The following is a 19,307-nucleotide window of genomic DNA, read 5'->3' as shown; positions in this document are numbered from 1 at the left end:
GCCATGATGAGGTCATCTCTAGAGCAGGACTTTCGAAATGTGATTGTGTTGTGATTGTTTTTTGTGGTAGGGCTTGCATTTTGTTTATGTTGAAGCTTGCTTTGATGAGAGAGTGGTCAGACCAGGGTACCAGGGTGCAGGAGTGGGAGTCTGAGAGTATGAGATTTTTGTGAAGATGAGATCAAGGGTCTGCCCTGCTCTGTGCATGGGACCATCTATTAGTTGTGGCCTGGCAGATGGCAGAACAGAATGGCCTACTGACATGGGCAATGTATTATTATTTCACATAACAGAAGCACAATCCCCTGGGGCAGAGAGAGAGAGAGAGCTGGGACCGTGCTGAGAGGGAGAAATCCTGGTTTGCATTTATTACCTGAAAGAACTTCTTCCTGCCTTGAATCTCCAGTGACCTTTCAGCTGGTGTTCCTTCCCTGCTGTCTGCTGCTGATGTCATCGAGGGGAGGGACCGGTAAGTACAAAACCGGCCCCCCCTGCAGCGAGTAGACGGGGAGAGAGAGAGAGAGAGAGCTGGGACCGTGCTGAGAGGGAGAAATCCTGGTTTACATTTATTACCTGAAAGAACTTCTTCCTGCCTTGAATCTCCAGTGACGCCTTTCAGCTGGTGTTCCTTCCCTGCTGTCTGCTGCTGATGTCATCGAGGGGAGGGACCGGTAAGTACAAAACCGGCCCCCCCTGCAGAGTAGACGGGCAGAGAGAGAGAGAGAGCTGGGACCGTGCTGAGAGGGAGAAATCCTGGTTTGCATTTATTACCTGAAAGAACTTCTTCCTGCCTTGAATCTCCAGTGACGCCTTTCAGCTGGTGTTCCTTCCCTGCTGTCTGCTGCTGATGTCATCGAGGGGAGGGACCGGTAAGTATAAAACCGGCCCCCCTGGACTTGATTTTGAACTTACTTGAAACTTCTTAATGAAATATTACAACGAAGGGAAATAAGTAAGTACAATCATTTGATCTCTCTCTCTCGACCTCATTAGTTTACCATTGGAAAAGAAAGACTTAAGAGATTGACACACAAAGAAAAAAAAAGTTTATTCAATTTCATAATGCCACATACAAAGCGTAAGGCCCGTATACGGGAGATTATATCATCATCTCCAGTACCGGGCCTAACCCAGTCTAATATTTCTTCTTTCTTTGTGCCAACAACAATAACCAATCCGGAGGACAAGGCCGCATTAGAAACAGATTTGGAGCGAGAATCTGCTTCTCTGGCCGAAGCTATCTCTTTGAGCCCCGGAGCTCCCAATATCCCATCCCCACCAGGGATGGGAAACCTTGATGCAGGGGGAGGTGATACGGGGCAGTCTGTAGATAATATAATTGTTACTCCAACAACATCAGAGATAACAATGGATATACTCTGGACTGCAATTAAATCTCTCGAAAATGCTATATTAAAATTGACCAAGACACATGTAGAGGTACAAAGAAAAGCATTAGAGGTAGAAAAAGTAGTTACAACACATCAGGTTAAATTGGATATGCAAGAACAACGTTTAAGTAAAGTAGAAAATATACAAAGTCATTTGGTTAAAAGTGAAATCTCAAATGCAAGGAAATTAGAACTCATGGAAAATAACTTTAGATATTCCAACATTAGACTGCTTAATTTTCCATATTTGAGACTGACTTCCCCTAAAGATATGCTTAAAGAATATTTTTTGCATATTAAAGATACCTGAACAAGCGATACCAACTATTGCAAAAATTTATTATATCTTTAAAAAATCCTCTATAAGAGAAGAACAACCAGAGCAATCCATTGATATATGATGTCTTAGAAACTACTTTAGACACTGTTATAACTTCTAGGGAAACTCTTTTTGTCTCCTTTACATTTCCACAAGAAAGAGATACAATATTACGTTTATTTTTACGTAATAGATTGTTAAATTTCCATGGTCAACAGATCTGGATTTATCCAGATCTATCTAGACCAACTCAGGTAAGGAGACAAGAGTTTCTTAAATTGAAGTCTGCCACCCTGGCCAGGGGTGCCAGATTTCTTTTAAGATACCCTTGCAAGTGTGAAATTTGGTTTAAAGATCAAAAGTATGTTTATTTTGAAGTTGCAGCATTACAGGCTTTCCTGGACTCACACCCCCAAAGTGCAGAAAAAGGTTGAGGGCAAAAAAAATTATTTAAATTGTTGTTTTCTTATTGCCTAGTATTATGGGTGAAACCATATTTACCTTATATTTTTCGCTCTGTTTAATTTTTCAACGGTCCACTTTTGCTTTAAATATTACTATTATCTGATTATATGGGTAAAGATTGAGATTTAGTTTCCACAGCAAATGTATAAGTATATTATATGTATTGTATCCATTTGCCTGTTATAATTAAGAAAAGTAAAATAAAGAATTGAAAAAAAAAGAAGCACAATCCCCTCACTATTAACATTATCAAAACCACCACCCCATATAGATGGCTTGGGTTGTTTTCGATTACCACACCTCTAGTTCAACATTGAACGTTCTCATCCTCCAGTTTTTTTCTGTCCTTTATTTCCTGGCTACTCTAGCCCCCAAGTTCATTCTCCCTGTTATTTGTAACTGCGCTTTGGCCTTCCTGTTATATGGTAATGTTCAGTTAATCCCTAAGTTTGATGTAAACCGGTCTGATATGAAGCTTGTCATGAAGTTCTGTATAGAAAAATGTTAAATAAATACATAAATAAATAAACATTGTCTGGCGAAGGGACATTCATCTGGTGATCTGAAGTTTGTAGTAATCAAACAACCCAAGCCATCTATACGGGGTGGTGATTTTGATAATGTTCTATTACAAAAGAATAAAGGTGGATACATTATTTCAACATGGTGGCCCCAGGGGGTTGAATAAGGAGATAGACTGATCTGTGTTTTGAGTGAGTCTGGTTCTATTGATGCGGTTGTATTGTTGATTGTGATTGACATGTTAGACTTCTGGGGAGGAAAGTGGATACATAAGTCTGGAGGAAGTGAAGGAGGTAGTTTGAACACTGAGGCGCCATTATACGGTGGAAGAGAGTATGTCAAGGAGCTAGTTTGAACGCTGAGATGCTTATTATATTGTGCAAGGGAGTATAAAAGAATGTTTGACTTATAATCGATTGATACAGCTCTCGTTTTGTTAGAGTAAGTAATATAATGGATAGTGGGTGGCTACATATGGTATTTAAAAGAAGATGTGTGAATGTTTTTTTGCTGAGAATGTTTTTAATGGTATGTTTATCCTAAGATAATAAGCATGGGTAAAGGAGGCGTCTGGATTACATGCTGATACGAGATGTCCCCTAATGAAGGCTGGAGACAGCCGAAACATGGTCCATGTTGGGGCAGTGTTTGGAACGCTACAGTGGGAGCTAAGTATATTTTAATACAAAATATGTCAGTTTAATAAAAATAAAAATAAAAATTGTTGTTGGTATGTGAAAATTGGGTTGAGGAGACAGGTAAATGGGTGGTTAAAGGTTTGGGGTACAACGTCAAGTGATTAAATTATAGTGCCTTTAAGCGGCTGATGCTGTTTGCGGCCCATTGCGTGGCAAGAGACAGTGGATTAAAAGTGTAGCACTAAAGACTGTTGACATTGTCCCTATTTGTTAAATATTTTTTTTTCGCTAGTGGCTGTTGATATAAATTGTTTCCTCTCTTTGTTTGGATATTGTTATTATTTCACATGCCATGAGGGAGGAGGAAACTCTAAATCACACATATATATGAAGGACACTCACAGTTTTCAAATTCTCAAATGGAAGCAGGTTCCTTAACAAATCTAATTATGTCATATTCAAAGTAAAAAAAAAAAATCTGTATTGCCCAAGGTTTTAATTCCAAGAACATAAGAACATAAGATATGCCATACTGGGTCAGACCAAGGGTCCATCAAGCCCAGTATCCTGTTTCCATCAGTGGCCAATCCAAGTCACAAGTACCTGGCAAGTACCCAAACATTAAATAAATCTCAAGCTACTATTGCTTATTAATTAATAGCAGTTTATGGATTTTTCCTCTAGGAACTTACCCAAACCGTTTTTAAACCCAGTTACACTAACTGCTAAAACCACATCCTCTGACAATGGATTCCAGAGGTTAACTATTTGCTGAGTGAAAAAGATTCTCTTTGATTTGCTTTAAATGAGCTACTTGCTAACTTCATAGAATGCCCCAAGTCCTTCTATTATCTGAGAGAGTAAATAACCGATTTACATTAACTTGTTCAAGTCCTTTCATGATTTTCTAGACCTCTATCATTTTCCTCCGCAGTCATCTCTTCCCAAACTGAACAGCCCTAACTTCCTTAGCCTTTCCTCATAGAGTAACCGTTCCAAGCCCTTTATCATTTTGATTAACCTTCTCTGCACTTTCTCCAGTGCAACTATATCTTTTTTGAGTTGCGGCGACCAGAATTGCACACATTATTCAAGGTGTGGTCTCATCATGAAGCAATACAGAGGCATTATGACATCCGTTTTATTTGCCATTCCCTTCTTAATAATTCCTAACATTCTGTTAGCTTTTTGATCACCACAGCACACTAAGCTGACAATTTCAATGTATTATCCACTATGACACCTAGATCTTTTCCTGGGAGGTAACTCCTAAGATAGAACCTAACATTGTGTAACTACAGCAAGGGATAATTTTCCCTATATGCATCACTTTGCACTTGTCCACATTAAATTTCATATGCCATTTGGAAGCCAAATCTCCCAGTCTCGCAAGGTTCTTTTGCAATTTATCACAATCCGCTTGAGATTTAATTACGCTACATAATTTTGTGTCATGCAAAAATTTGATTACCTCACTTGTTGTACCCCTTTCCAGATCATTTATAAATATATTAAAAAGCACCAGTCCATGTACAGATCCCTGAGGCACTCCACTGTTTTCCATTTTCCTGTGTGAAAACTGATCATTTGACCCTACTCTCTGATTCCTGTCTTTTACATAAGAACATAAGAACATGCCATACTGGGTCAGACCAAGGCTTCATCAAGCCGAGCATCCTGTTTCCAACAGTGGCCAATCCAGATCATAAGAACCTGGCAAGTACCCAAAAACTAAGTCTATCCAATGATACTGATGCTAGTAATAGCAGTGGCTATTTTCTAAGTCAACTTGATTAATAGCAGGTAATAGACTTCTTCTCCAAGCACCTATCCAAACCTTTTTTAAACCCATTTACTCTTCCTGTATTTACCTCATCCCCTGGCAACAAATTCCAGAGTTTTAAAACTAATCGGAGACAGCTCTTTTTCACTCAACACACTCAACGCCCTCTAGTCCTTCTATTATCCGAAAGAGTAAATAACTGATTCACTTTTACCGATTCTAGACCTCTCATGATTTTAAACACCTCTATCATATCCCCCCTCAGCCATCTCTTCTCCAAGTTGAACAGTCCTAATCTCTTTTGTCTTTCCTCATAGGGGAGTTGTTCCATCCCTTTTTATCATTTTGATTGCCTTTCTCTGTACCTTCTCCATCGCAACTAAATCTTTTTTGAGATGCGGCGACCAGAATTGTAAGAACATAAGAACATAAGAAATTGGCAAGCTGGGTCAGACCAAGGGTACGTCAAGCCTAGCATCCTGTTTCCAACAGAGGCCAAACCAGGCCAAAAGAACCTGGTAATTACCCAAACACTAAGAAGATCCCATGCTACTGATGCAATTAATAGCAGTGGCTATTCCCTAAGTAAACTTTATTAACAGCCGTTAATGGACTTCACCTCCAAGAACTTATCCAAACCTTTTTTGAACCCAGCTACACTAACTGCACTAACCACATCCTCTGCCAACAAATTCCAGAGCTTTATTGTGCGTTGAGTGAAAAATTATTTTCTCCAATTAGTCTTAAATGTGCTACTTGCTAACTTCATGGAAAGCCCCCTAGTCCTTCTATTGTTCGAAAGTGTAAATAACCAATTCAAATTACTTGTTCAAGACCTCTCATGATCTTAAAGACCTCTATCATATCCCCCCTCAGCCGTCTCTTCTCCAAGCTGAACAGCCCTAACCTCTTCAGCCTTTCCTCATAGGGGAGCTGTTCCATCCCCTTTATCATTTTGGTTGCCCTTCTCTGTATCTTCTCCAACACAACTATATCTTTCTTGACATGTGGTGAACAGAATTGTACACAGTATTCAAGGTGTGGTCTCACCATGGAGCGATATAGAGGCATTATGACCTTTTCCGTTTTATTAACCATTCCCTTTCTAGTAATTTGTAACATTCTGTTTGCTTTTTTGACTGCTGCAGCACACTGAGCAGATGATTTTAAAGTATTATTCACTATGATGCCTAGATCTTTTTCCTGGGTGGTACCTCCTAATATGGAACCTAACATTGTGTAACTACAGCAAGTGTTATTTTTCCCTATATGCAACACCTTGCACTTGTCCACATTAAATTTAATCTGCCATATGAATGCCCAATCTTCCAGTCTTGCAAGGTCCTCCTGTAATGTATCACAATCCGCTTGTGATTTAACTACTCTGAATAATTTTGTAACATCAGCAAATTTGATAACCTCACTCGTCTTATTCCTTTCCAGATCATTTATATATATATATTGAAAAGGACCAGTCCAAGTACAGAGGTACTCCACTGTTTTCCCTTTTCCACTGAGAAAATTGACCATTTAATCCTACTCTCTGTTTCCTGACTTTTAACCAGTTTGTAATCCATGAAAGGACATTGCCTCCTATCCCATGACTTTTTAGTTTTCTTAGAAGCCTCTCATGAGGGACTTTGTCAAATGCCTTCTGAAAATCCAAATATACTACATCTACTGGTTCACCTTTATCCACATGTTTATTAACCCCTTCAAAAAATGAAGCAGATTTGTTAGGCAAGACTTCCCTTGGCTACATCCATGTTGACTGTGTTCCATTAAACCATGTCTTTCTATATGCTCTACGATTTTGATCTTGAGAATAGTTTCCACTATTTTTCCCAGCACTGAAGTCAGGCTCACTGGTCTATAGTTACCTGGATTGCCCCTGTAGCCTTTTTTATATATTGGGGCAACATTGGCAACCCTCCAGTCTTTAGGTACAATGGCTGATTTTAATGATAGGTTACAAATTTTAACTAATAGATGAGAAATTTCATTTTTTAGTTCCTTCAGTACCCTAGGATGCACACCATCTGGTCCAGGTGATTTGGTACTCTTTAGTTTGTCAATCTGGCCTACTACATCTTCCAGGTTTACAGTGATTTTGTTCAGTTCATCTGACTCATCACCCCTGAAAACCATCTCCGGAACTGGTATCTCCCCAACATCCTCATTAGTAAACACAGAAGCAAAGAATTCATTTAGTCTTTCTGCAATGGCCTTATCTTCCCTAAGAGCCCCTTGAACCCCATGGTCATCAAATGGTCCAACGACTCCCTCACAGGTTTCTTGCTTCGGATATATTTTAAAACGTTTTTATTATGAGTTTTTGCCTCTATGGCCAACTTCATTTCAAATTTTCTCTTCGCCTGTCTTATCAATGTTTTACACTTAACTTGACAATGCCTATGTTTTATCCTATTTTCTTCAGATGGATCCTTCTTACAATTTTGAAGGATGTTTTTTTTGGCTAAAATAGCCTCTTCACCTCACCTTTTAACCATGATGGTAATCGTTTTCCTTCTTTCCACCTTTCTTAATGTGTGGAATACATATGGACTGCAACTCTAGGATTGTATTTTTAAACAATGTCCAAGCCTGTTGAACACTTTTAACCTTTGCAGCTGCATCTTTCAGTTTTTTTCTATTTTCCTCATTTTATCAAAGCTTCCCTTTTGAAAGTTTAGTGTTAGAGCTGCAGATTTACTTATTGTCCCCCTTCCAGTTATTAGTTTACATTTGATCATGTTATGATCACTGTTGCCAAGTGGCCCCACCACCGTTACCTCTCTCACCAAATCCTGCGTTCCATAAGAATTAAAATTTAAAATAGCTCCCTCTCTTGTTGGTTCCTGAACCAATTGCTCCATGAAACAGTCATTTATTACATCCAGGAACTTTATGTCTCTAGCAGGTCCTGATGTTACATTTACCCAGTCAATATTGGAGTAATTGAAATCTCCCATTATTATTGCACTGCCAAATTGGTTAGCTTCCCTGATTTCTCTTAGCATTTCATCATCTGTCTGACCATTTTGTCCATGTGGATGGTAGTATACTCCTATCACTATACTCTTACCCAATACACATGGGATTTCTACCGATAAGATTCTACTGAGCATTTAGTCTCTTGTATGATCTTTATCTGTGGACTCTATATCTTCCTGGACATAAAGTGCCACACCCCCACCAAGTTAATGCTCCCTATCATTGTGATATAATTTGTATCCTGATATAGCACTGTCCCATTGGTTATCCTCTTTCCACCAAGTCTCTGTGATGCTGTTGCGTCTGTCACTGGTCGATGCCCTCACTCTGCCCTCTTTACCTCTGTGGCGACTCCCTCCGGGTCTGATGGATGGCTGGCTATTACGGCATCTCCATGCCATCCCTCCCTCGTCCCTGGACTGGCTCGATGCTGCAACTCCGCCATCTTGTCCTGATGCCTAGGGCATGCGGGCGCGCACGTCCCAACTCTTGTACCTGCAAGGGCACGAACCTCAGGGGCGTTCCCCTGAGATGACGTCATGCTTCCAATATTTAAAAGTCTTTGAAACACTAACAAATGAGTTAGCAAGGATACGAACACGGATCGTAAGGGGATTCGTTCCAAACTACTCTGCCTCCTCGGATTTATCAGAGGTACCCGCTCCTCGGGGGCCTCGCTCTTTTCTTTATTTTCAGATTACAGATAGGAACCGGTACTCGCTCCTCAAGGGCCCAAATTCCTAGACACTCTGAAGATTCTCTACTGCCTGGAAGCTATCACTGCTACAAACAAATGTGAGTTACCATCGCTCTTTCAGAGCTTTCCCTGGAACCAGGTACTCGCTCCTGAGGGCCTAATCCTTTCCAGCTCCTGAGCCTACTTGAGACCTTATGTGAGTTTTATCATCTAGTTCTATTCATGAACTCTGCTTACTCTGCCTACTCAATTTCTACAGTTTCTCAACAGCTCAGCCATCCTGGGACCGTTGTTCCAGTACCTGAGGGACTAAAGGCCTGCCGGGCATATCAGCTCACTACTGCCACCTCTGGTGGTTTCTAATAACCTGTTTAATAAAAGAACTAATGTGTGTCTGTCTCCATACTCCAGCCTAGCCAGTGGGCCCTCTCGGGGTATCCTCCCGAGAGCGTGGTCATCTGCCATCGGCCCAGGGATCCACCCACAACGATATCATATTCATTACAGATTGCTTCTCTTTAGCAAGATGATATCTGAGACACTACAAGTCTGCTGACACCTCCCTCTCCAGGAGTTCGCTACACAGAGCCTTCTCTACAGATTGCTCTTCCTATCTGCTTGTTCCTCCCATTAAGCATCTTCTCCATATAGATTGCAACTCGAGCAACAGATATATATCAGATCTACAACAGATTGCTAACTCCCTAGCAAATTTGTAACAGATCGGGAACAGATTGCTAACTCCAGTGGATCCGGCTTAAAAATGGAAGATGCTGTAACTCCAGTGGATCTGGCTAATATGGTATGCTGTTAACGCCAGTGGATTCGGCTTCATCTTTGGGATGTTGTTAACCTCATGGATCCGGCACATCTCTCTGCTTTGCAGGCTATATCAGGCCTGGCCCAACGCATCTCAGAGCAGCAAGAAACTTTGGAGAAACTTACTGCAGCATTTCATCAGCTACACACACAGAAGATACAAGGCACAGCTTCTAACCAAGACGGTCAGTTTCAGGAGGTAACTTTAAAGACTGCTGTATCACTGGCAGCTCCAATCCATTTTTCCGGAGAAATCCAGAAGACCGGGGCTTTCTGCACCAGTGCTGCATGCACTTTACTTTACAGCCAACTTTATTTCCCATGGCTCTTTCGAAGACCACCTATATCCTGTCATACTTGGATGGAAGAGCTCTGTCGTGGGCATCTACCTTGTGGGAAAGCAAGGACCCTATCTTGCATGACATAGAAGGATTTGTGGACTTGTTTAAATCAGTCTTTGATGACCCTGCGGGTTTGCTTTAGTGGACTTGAAGCAAGGCAACAGATCACTGGCTGAATTTGCCATAGAATTCAAGACACTTGCAGCGGAACTACGCTGGGTATCCAGGCCTCTCTTCTGCAGAGGCCTGGATACCCGCTTGAAGGATGAGCTGGCCACAAGCCAGACACCTGACTCGCTGGACGAATTAATAGCCTTGGCTACTCGGATTGATCACCGGCTCTGAGACAAGGTGAAGGAACTCCGGCTTAAGGGGTTACCTGGGTTGAAACAGGCTAGTACTACCACTGCACCTCAGATGGTTCCAGTAACTGCTGCTGCCAACAAAGATGAACCAATGCAACTTGGTCATGGACACTTGACCTCCAAAGAGTGAAGATTTCGGAAAGAAACACAGCCTGTGCATGTATTGTGGTCAGCCCGGCCATGATGTCTCTGCATGCCCTATTCGTCCGGGAAACGGACGGGCCTAAGTCCTGCGGGAGGACTGTTCTTGGGCCATACTGCGTTTTCTCCTCCACCTTCTTTCCCAGTCTCCATGATCTGCAAACCGGCTACGGTTCAGACTCCTGCCCTGATGGACTCAGGGGCAGGAGGCAACTTTATTCTCAGGCGACTAGTGGAAGACCTGAGGAGTCCCTTCGTCAAACAAGAAGATCTTTTACTGCATCACAATTTGAAGTGGGCTTTTGATGTTCCTTTACATTGCCACTTTCCTGAAGATCTCAGTGATTGCATCACAATTTGAAGTGGGCTTTGGACGTTCCTTTACATCACCACTTCCTGAAAATCTTACTGACATCCACGGCAGTTCAACTCATTGCTGCTGTTATTCATTGCGCCTTCTACGTTCACCTTGGCTCAAAGGCGTTCAACATTAACCATCTTCACGGATCTCATGAACTTTGTGTATCTCCGTCTCGTACACCGATCTGGAGATCGAAATATCAGAGCAAATGCACTGTCATGCTCGTTACTCAGAAGATGTGCTTGATGTACCGCAGCACATTATAGATCCGAAGAAGATACAACATCTATCTGCATTCACGGATTATAAACCTAGAGATATCTGTCACGTTCCATATAGAAACAACCTCCTTCTTTGTACTGGAAAAGGCTATACACCCTATTGTCCTGGGGTTACCCTGGCTGCTGATACACAAACTCCAATTAACTGGGCATCCCTAGATCTCTCACGATGGGGCCCAGAGTGTTTGGGAGGTGCCTTAAGGAGATCTCGTCTAGCAGATGTATGCCTACAACTCCAGGGAGGCCAGGACTGCCGCCCCAAGATGCATCCTTCAGAGAAGTTTTCTCCAAAGAGGTGGTCGGTGTGTACTTACTCCACATGGACTTGTATGGTGCCCTGGGTCTGAGAAGCAATTTGGTACCACCAGAAGGACGAGTGTATCCTTCCTCCGTTCTTACCAAGGAAGCAATGTGGCAAGACGTGTCTGATGAGCCACAGCACATAATAGATCTGAAGAAGATAACTCTGGCAACCAGCTAGTCTGTTTCCACTAGTGATGCCATCATCTTTAGAAGTGGAATTTGGACGTATTTCAAAATTACCACTTCCGCTGAAGCCTCAGTGACGTCAATAGCAACTACTTATTTCTGCTGAATTCTAGAAAGACATGGTTTAATGGAACAAAGTCAGCATGGATTTACCCAAGGCAAATCTTGTCTCACAAATCTGCTTCACTTTTTGAAGGAGTTAATAAACATGTGGATAAAGGTGAAACTGTAAATGTAGTGTACTTGGATTTTTAGAAGGCATTTGACAAAGTTCCTCATGAGAGGCTTCTAGGAAAAATAAAAAGTCATGGGATAGGTGGCGATGTCCTTTCGTGGATTACTAACTGGCTAAAAGAGAGGAAACAGAGAGTAGGATTAAATGCATAATTTTCTCAGTGGAAGGGTGTAGGCAGTGGAGTGCCTCAGGGATCTGTATTGGGGCCCTTACTTTTCAATATATTTATAAATGATCCGGAAAGAAATACAACAAGTGAGGTAATCAAATTTGCAGATGATACAAAATTGTTCAGAGTAGTTAAATCACAAGCAGATTGTGATAAATTGCAGGAAGACCTTGTGAGGCTGGAAAATTGGGCATCAAAATGGCAGATGAAATTTAATGTGGACAAGTGCAAGGTGTTGCATAGAGGGAAAAATAACCCATGCTATAGTTACACAATGTTAGTTTCCATATTAGATGCTGCTACTACCCAAGAAAGAGTTCTAGGCGTCATAGTGGATAACACATTGAAATCGTCAGTTCAGTGTGCTGTGGCAGTCAAGAAAGCAAACAGAATGTTGGGAATTATTAGAAAGGGAATGGTGAATAAAACGGAAAATGTCATAATGCCTCTGTATCGCTCCATGGTGAGACCACACCTTGAATACTATGTACAATTCTGGTCGCCGCATCTCAAAAAAGATATAATTTCGATGGAGAAGGTACAGAGAAGGGAGACCAAAATGATAAAGGGAATGGAACAGCTCCCCTATGAGGAAAGACTAAAGAGGTTAGGACTTTTCAGTTGGAGAAGAGACGACTGAGGTGGGATATGATAGAGGTGTTTAAAATCATGAGAGGTCTAGAATGGGTAGATGTGAATCAGTTATTTACTCTTTCAGATAATATAAAGACTACGGGGCACCATGAAGTTAGCATGTGGCACATTTAAAACTAATCGGAGAAAGTTCTTTTTCACTCAACGCACAATTAAACTCTGGAATTTGTTGCCAGAAGATGTGGTTAGTGAAGTTAGTATAGCTATGTTTAAAAAAGGATTGGATAAGTTCTTGGAGGAGAAGTCCATTACCTGCTATTAATTAAGTTGATTTAGATAATAACCACCGCTATTACTAGCAATGGTAACATGGAATAGACTTAGTGTTTGGGTACTTGCCAGGTTCTTATGGCCTGATTGGCCACTGTTGGAAACAGGATGCTGGGCTTGATGGACCCTTGGTCTGACCCAGTAAGGCATGTTCTTATGTTCTTATGTACTTCATCTCTCATCCAGCATTCTGCTGGAAAGTCATCTATTGAAGTGGATTTTGGATGTAGTTCATCACTGCTTCCGCTGAAGCCTCAGTGACGTCCATAGCAACTACTTATTTCTGCTGAATTCTACTTTATCTCTCATCCAGCAAATTCTACTGGAGAGTCATCTTTAGAAGTGGATTTTGTACATACCCTAACATCACCACTTCCACTGAAACTTTCAGTGACGTTCACAGCAGCTCCATCTACTGCTGCTATCATCATTAACACTCTGTAAGATTCTTCCATATCTCAAGATCCATCTGTCATTGTTGCAGAAGATGAATTAGAAATCAAGATCAAAGAGATTCTGGATGTTCGTAACAGAGGCAAGACTTTTGAATACCTTCTGATTTGGGAAGGCTTCGGCCCCGATTTAATCACTTGGGAGCCTCAGACCAATATCTTGGACAAAGATATGCTTCATCAGTTCTACCTCGCGCATCCTTCCAAACCTAAGCCTGGTACCCGAAGAGGAGATTGCCCTTTGGGGGGGGGGTACTGTTGCGTGCGTCACTGCTCGATGCCCTCACTCCACCCTCTTTACCTCTGTGGCGACTCCCTCCGGGTCTGATGGACGGCTGGCTATCACGGCGTCTCCATGCTGTCTCCCTCCGGCGTCGCCGGACCGGCTCGACACTGCAACTCCGCCATCTTGTCCTGATGCCTAGGGCGTGCCCATGTGCACGTCCCGACTCTTATACCAGCAAGGGCACGAACCTCAGGGGCGTTCCCCTGAGATGACGTCATCTGCTTCCAATATTTAAAGGTCTTTGAAACGCTAACAATCGAGTTAGCAAGGATATGAACACGGATCATAAGGGGATTCGTTCCAAGCTACTCTGCCTCCTCGGATTTACCAAGGTACCCGCTTCTCGGGGGCCTCGCTCTTTTCTTTATTTTCAGATTACAGATCGAAACCAGTATCGCTCCTCGATGGCCCATGTTCCTGGACACTCTGAAGATTCTCTACTGCCTGGAAGCTATCACTGCTACAAACAAATGTGAGTTACCATCGCTCTTTCAGAGCTTTCCTGGAACCAGGTACTCGCTCTCGAGGGCCTAATCCTTTCCAGCTCCTGAGCCTACTTGAGACCTTACGTGAGTTTTATCATCTAGTTCTATTCATGAACTCTGCCTACTCTGCCTACTCACTTTCTACAGTTTCTCAACAGCTCAGCCATCCTGGGATCGTTGTTCCAGTACATGAGGGACTAAAGCCCTGCCGGGCATATCAGCTCACTACCGCTATCTCTTCTGGTTTCTAATAACCTGTTTAATAAAAGAACTAATGTGTGTCTGTCTCCATACTCCAGCCTAGCCAGTGGTCCCTCTCGCGGTATCCTCCCGAGAGTGTGGTCATCTGCCATCGGCCCAGGGATCCACCCACAACTATATCAGATTCATTACAGATTGCTACTCCTTAGCAAAATGATATCTGAGACACTACAAGACTGCTGACTCCTCCCTCTCCAGGAGCCCGCTACACAGAGCCTTCACTACAGCTTGCTCCTCCTATCTGCTTTCTCCTCCCATCAAACATCTTCTCCATACAGATTGCTACTCGAGCAGCAGGTATATATCAGATCTACAACAGATTGCTAACTCCCTAGCAAATCTGTAACAGATCCTCAACAGATTGCTACCTCCCTAGCAAATCTGTAACAGATCGGGAACAGATGCCAATTATGTCAGTCTCATCATTTGCTGCTATGCACTCTAACTCTCCCATCTTACTTCTTAGACTTCTGGCATTGGGATACATACATTTCAAAGTCTGTTTTTTGTTTGTATTAGCAACCTGCTTTTCAGTTGTTAGGGATAATTTGGAAATCATTAGCTTCGGTGAGTTTTTACATATAGGCACATGGACTATGTTTGCTTTTAATGGAACCTCTCTGTTGGGATGCCCTAACTCTCCTGTTTCATTAGTATCCTTCAAGGATACATTTCTCTGAACCATGCACTGCTGAGTGACTGTCGGCTTTCCCCCTTTTCTAGTTTAAAAGCTGCTCTATCTCCTTTTTGAAAGTTAGTGCCAGCAGCTTGGTTCCACTCTGGTTAAGGTGGAACCCATCCTTTCGGAAAAGTATCCCCTTTCCCCAAAGGTTTCCCCAGTTCCTTACAAAGCTGAATCCCTCTTTCCTGTACCATCATCTCATCCATGCATTGAAACTCTGGAGGTCTGCCTGCCTCTGGGGACCTGCATATGGAACAGGAAGCATTTCAGAGAATGCCACCCTGGAGGTTCTGGATTTCAGTTTCCTATCTAAAATCCTAAATTTGGCTTCCAGAACTTCTCTCCCACATTCTCCTATGTGGTTGGTGCCCACATGTACCATGACAGCCGGCTCCTCCCCAGCACTGTCTATAATCCTATCTAGGTGTCGCGTGAGGTCTGCCACCTTCGCACCAGGCAGGCAAGTTACCAGGTGGTAACTTGCCTGCCTGGTGCGATAGCCACCCTGCTATCTACATTTCTAATTATCGAATCACCAACTATGTTGGCCGGCCTAACCCTTCCCTCCTGGGCAGTAGCCCTAGGAGACTTGTCCTCAGTGTGAGAGGACAATACATCACCTGGAGAGCAGGTTCTTGCTACAGGATCAATTCCTACTACACCAGGGTGATGTTCTCCTACTGGGAGACCTTTCTGATCCAAGGCAGCACTGGGGCTGCCAGACTGGATTTGGGACTTGGCTACTATAACATGAAGGTCTCATCAATGTACCTCTCTGTCTGCCTCAGCTCCTCCAAGTCTGCTACTCTAGCCTCTAGAGATCAGACTCATTCCCTGAGAGCCAGGAGCTCTATGCACTGACGTGCACACATACAATCTCTCACCGGAGGGTAAAAAATCATACATGTGACACTCAATGCAAAAGACTGGAAAACCCCCCTCTTGCTGCTGGACTGCTGCCTTCATCTTTGTTTTATTGAGTTCCTAGTTAAATTTAGGATACTAAGGGAGTTGGAATGAGAGTACTTTAAATTTACAGGTGAATTTACTAATTAGCTAGTGTACTACAAGGGATGATTAAACTTTCAATAAGGGCTGGTACAATATTATGATTTAGATAAGACCCTGATTGATTTTTAATGAGAAGTGTCTTGTGCCTAAAATCAAGGGTTGAGTGGGTGGAAAGCAGACACTAGAATTAACTATCTCTGGCTTGCTTATTACCTCAGACACACACAAACTCTAAAGAATATCCCTTAATTTCACCTTTCACCAAAACTTTATAAGCCAAAAATTTCTGAAAGCTATACTTACCAATCTTCTTTAACCACCGTTAAATTAATCTTCACTGCAAAGGGTGCGGGGCCTCTGGAAGCTGGGGCTGTGGAAGTCAATCCTTGGATCACTTGCGGTGACCTCTGGACTCCTCTCCCAGGGGATGCTGGGAGCAGTATGCAGATGAGCCTTCTGGTCCTCCTTTACTGCAAAGGGTGCAGGGCCTCTGGAAGCTGGGGCTGTGGACGTCAATCCCTGGATCGCTTGCGGTGACCTCTGGACTCCTCTCCCAGGGGATGCTGGGAGCAGTATGCAGATGACCCTTCTGGTCCTCCTCTTCTGCAAAGGGTGCGGGGCCTCTGGAAGCTAGGGTGTGGAAGTCAATCCCTGGATTGCATGCAGTGACCTCTGGACTCCTCTCCCGGGGGATGCTGGGAGCAGTATGCAGGTGAGCCTTCCAGTCCTCCTCTGCTGTACACAGTATTCAAGGTCCAGTCTCACCATGGAGCGATACAGAGGCATTATGATGTCTTTCATTTTATTCACCATTCCCTTCCTAATAATTTCTAACATTCTGTTTTCTTTTTTGACTGCCGCAACAGACTGAGCTGACAATTTCAATGTTTTATCCACCATGACGCCAAGATCTCTTTCCTGGGTAGTAGTTCCTAATATGGAACCTAACATCATGTAACTATAGCATGCGTTATTTTTCCCTATATGTATCACCTTCCACTATCCACATTAAATTTCATCTGCCATTTGGATGCCCAATTTTCCAGTCTCACAAGGTCCTCCTGCAATTTATCACAATCTGCTTGTGATTTAATTACTCTGAATAATTTGGTTTCATCTGCAAATTTGATTTCCTCACTCGTATTACTTTCCAGATTATTTATAAATATATTGAAAAACATGGGTCCCGGACCGGTACAGATCCCTGAGACACTCCACCACCCACCCCCTTCCACTGTGAAAATTGTCCATTTAATCCTACTCTCTGTTTCCTGTCTTTTAACCAGTTTGTAATCCACGAAGGGACATCACCACCTATCCCATGACTTTTTATTTTTCCTAGAAGCCTCTCATGAGAAACTTTGTAAATACCTTCTGAAAATCCAAATACACTACATCTACTGGTTCACCTTTATCTACATGTTTATTAACCCCTTCAAAAAAGTGAAGCAGATTTGTGAGGCAAGACTTGCCCTGGGTAAAGCCATGCTGACTTTGTTCCATTAAACCATGTCTTTCTAAATGTTCTGTGATTTTGATCTTTAGAACACTTTCCACTATTTTCCTGGCACTGAAGTCAGTCTAACTGTCTGTAGTTTCCCGGATCACCCCTGGAGCCCTTTTTAAATATTGTGGTTATATAAGCCACCTTCCAGTCTTCAGGTACAATGGATGATTTTAATGATAGGTTACAAATTTTTACTAATAGGTCTGAAATGTCATTTTTTAGTTCCTTCAGAACCCTGGGGTGTATAGCATCTGGTCCAGGTTATTTACTACTGTTCAGTTTGTCAATCAGGCCTACCAAATCTTCTCGGTTCAATGTGATTTGGTTCAGTCCATCTGAATTGTTACCCATGAAAACCTTCTCCAGTACGAGTATCTTCTCAACATCCTCTTCAGTAAACACTGAAGCAAAGAAATTGTTTAATCTTGCCACGATGGCCTTATCTTCTCTAAGTGCCCCTTTAACCCCTCATTCATCTAACGGTCCAACTGACTCCCTCGCAGATTTTGTGCTTCGGATATATTTTTAAAATTTTTTGCTTTGAGTTTTTACATCTACAGCAGTTTGTAACCAGTTTGTAATCCACAAATGGACATTGCCTCCTATCCCATGACTTTTTAGTTTTCTTAGAAGCCTCTCATGAGGAAGTTTGTCAAATGCCTTCTGAAAATCCAAATACACCACATCCTCCTGTTCACGTTTGTCCACATGTTTATTCACCCCTGCAAAAAAAATATAGATTTGTGAGGCAAGCCTTCCCTTGGCTAAATTCTTGTCGGTTGTGTCCATATAAACCATGTCTATCTAAATGTTTAGTGATATTATTCTTTTTCAAGGCAAGCCCATAATATTTTGATATTCATAATGCAGTTTTGAAAGCTAATAAACCGTTTCTTGTTCTTATCCTTGGTTACCCAAGTTGGGATATAATGATGGCCCTCATTCTGTTTCCTGCTATGAAACATTTTTTAGAATATATGGTGAAAGCATGAAATACATATTTCTCTAGGGCAAATTTTTAAGCTATAATGCTGGCATATTTATCAATACACATCTCATCTTAACTGCCTGATTCACTAAGGGTTTTCTCCCATTCTGTGTCTATGGGAAAATACCTTGATAAATCAAGTAAACCTGCAGCTTATTTATTGCATTTCAATAAAAAGAGAACGTGTCAAATTTCTAAGAAAAGATTATCCACAGAGGTTACCAGTAGTGGCAGCACTTAGTTTCTCTCTGTATAGAATGTTTTTCAGATGTACTTATTTAAACTACAGGGATTGGATTTTGGCTCAGTTTTGAACAAAATGAGAGGAAATAAATTTAGGTGCCAAGAGTCAAGAAAATAAGTGATGAACCCCTGGTCTTCATCATTAAATATTGTCGTAATCTAGCAAAAAAATTGGATCCATGAAAAATATGCATCCATAATTATATTCTGAGTAAAGTTTATAAGTTTCTGACCTAGACTTTTGAAGATGCACTTTAAGCCTTATTTTTAATGGAAGGAATCTCCCATCCTTCACACACTAAGTATGTACCTCCTATGGCATTTCCTGAACAAAAAAAAAAGAGCAAGTGACGCAATCTGCATCTGGATCCAATTGTATGATATGTCACAGACGCTGTAGATTAGACTGACCTGGAGAGGATTACTAAAAAGGACTTTGAGAATTACTTAAAACTCTT

Source organism: Rhinatrema bivittatum, chromosome 3 (assembly GCF_901001135.1).
Source record: "Rhinatrema bivittatum chromosome 3, aRhiBiv1.1, whole genome shotgun sequence".
NCBI classification, from domain to species: domain Eukaryota; kingdom Metazoa; phylum Chordata; class Amphibia; order Gymnophiona; family Rhinatrematidae; genus Rhinatrema; species Rhinatrema bivittatum.
The sequence above is the reverse complement of the archived record's forward strand: the minus strand, read 5'-3'. Positions refer to the sequence as shown.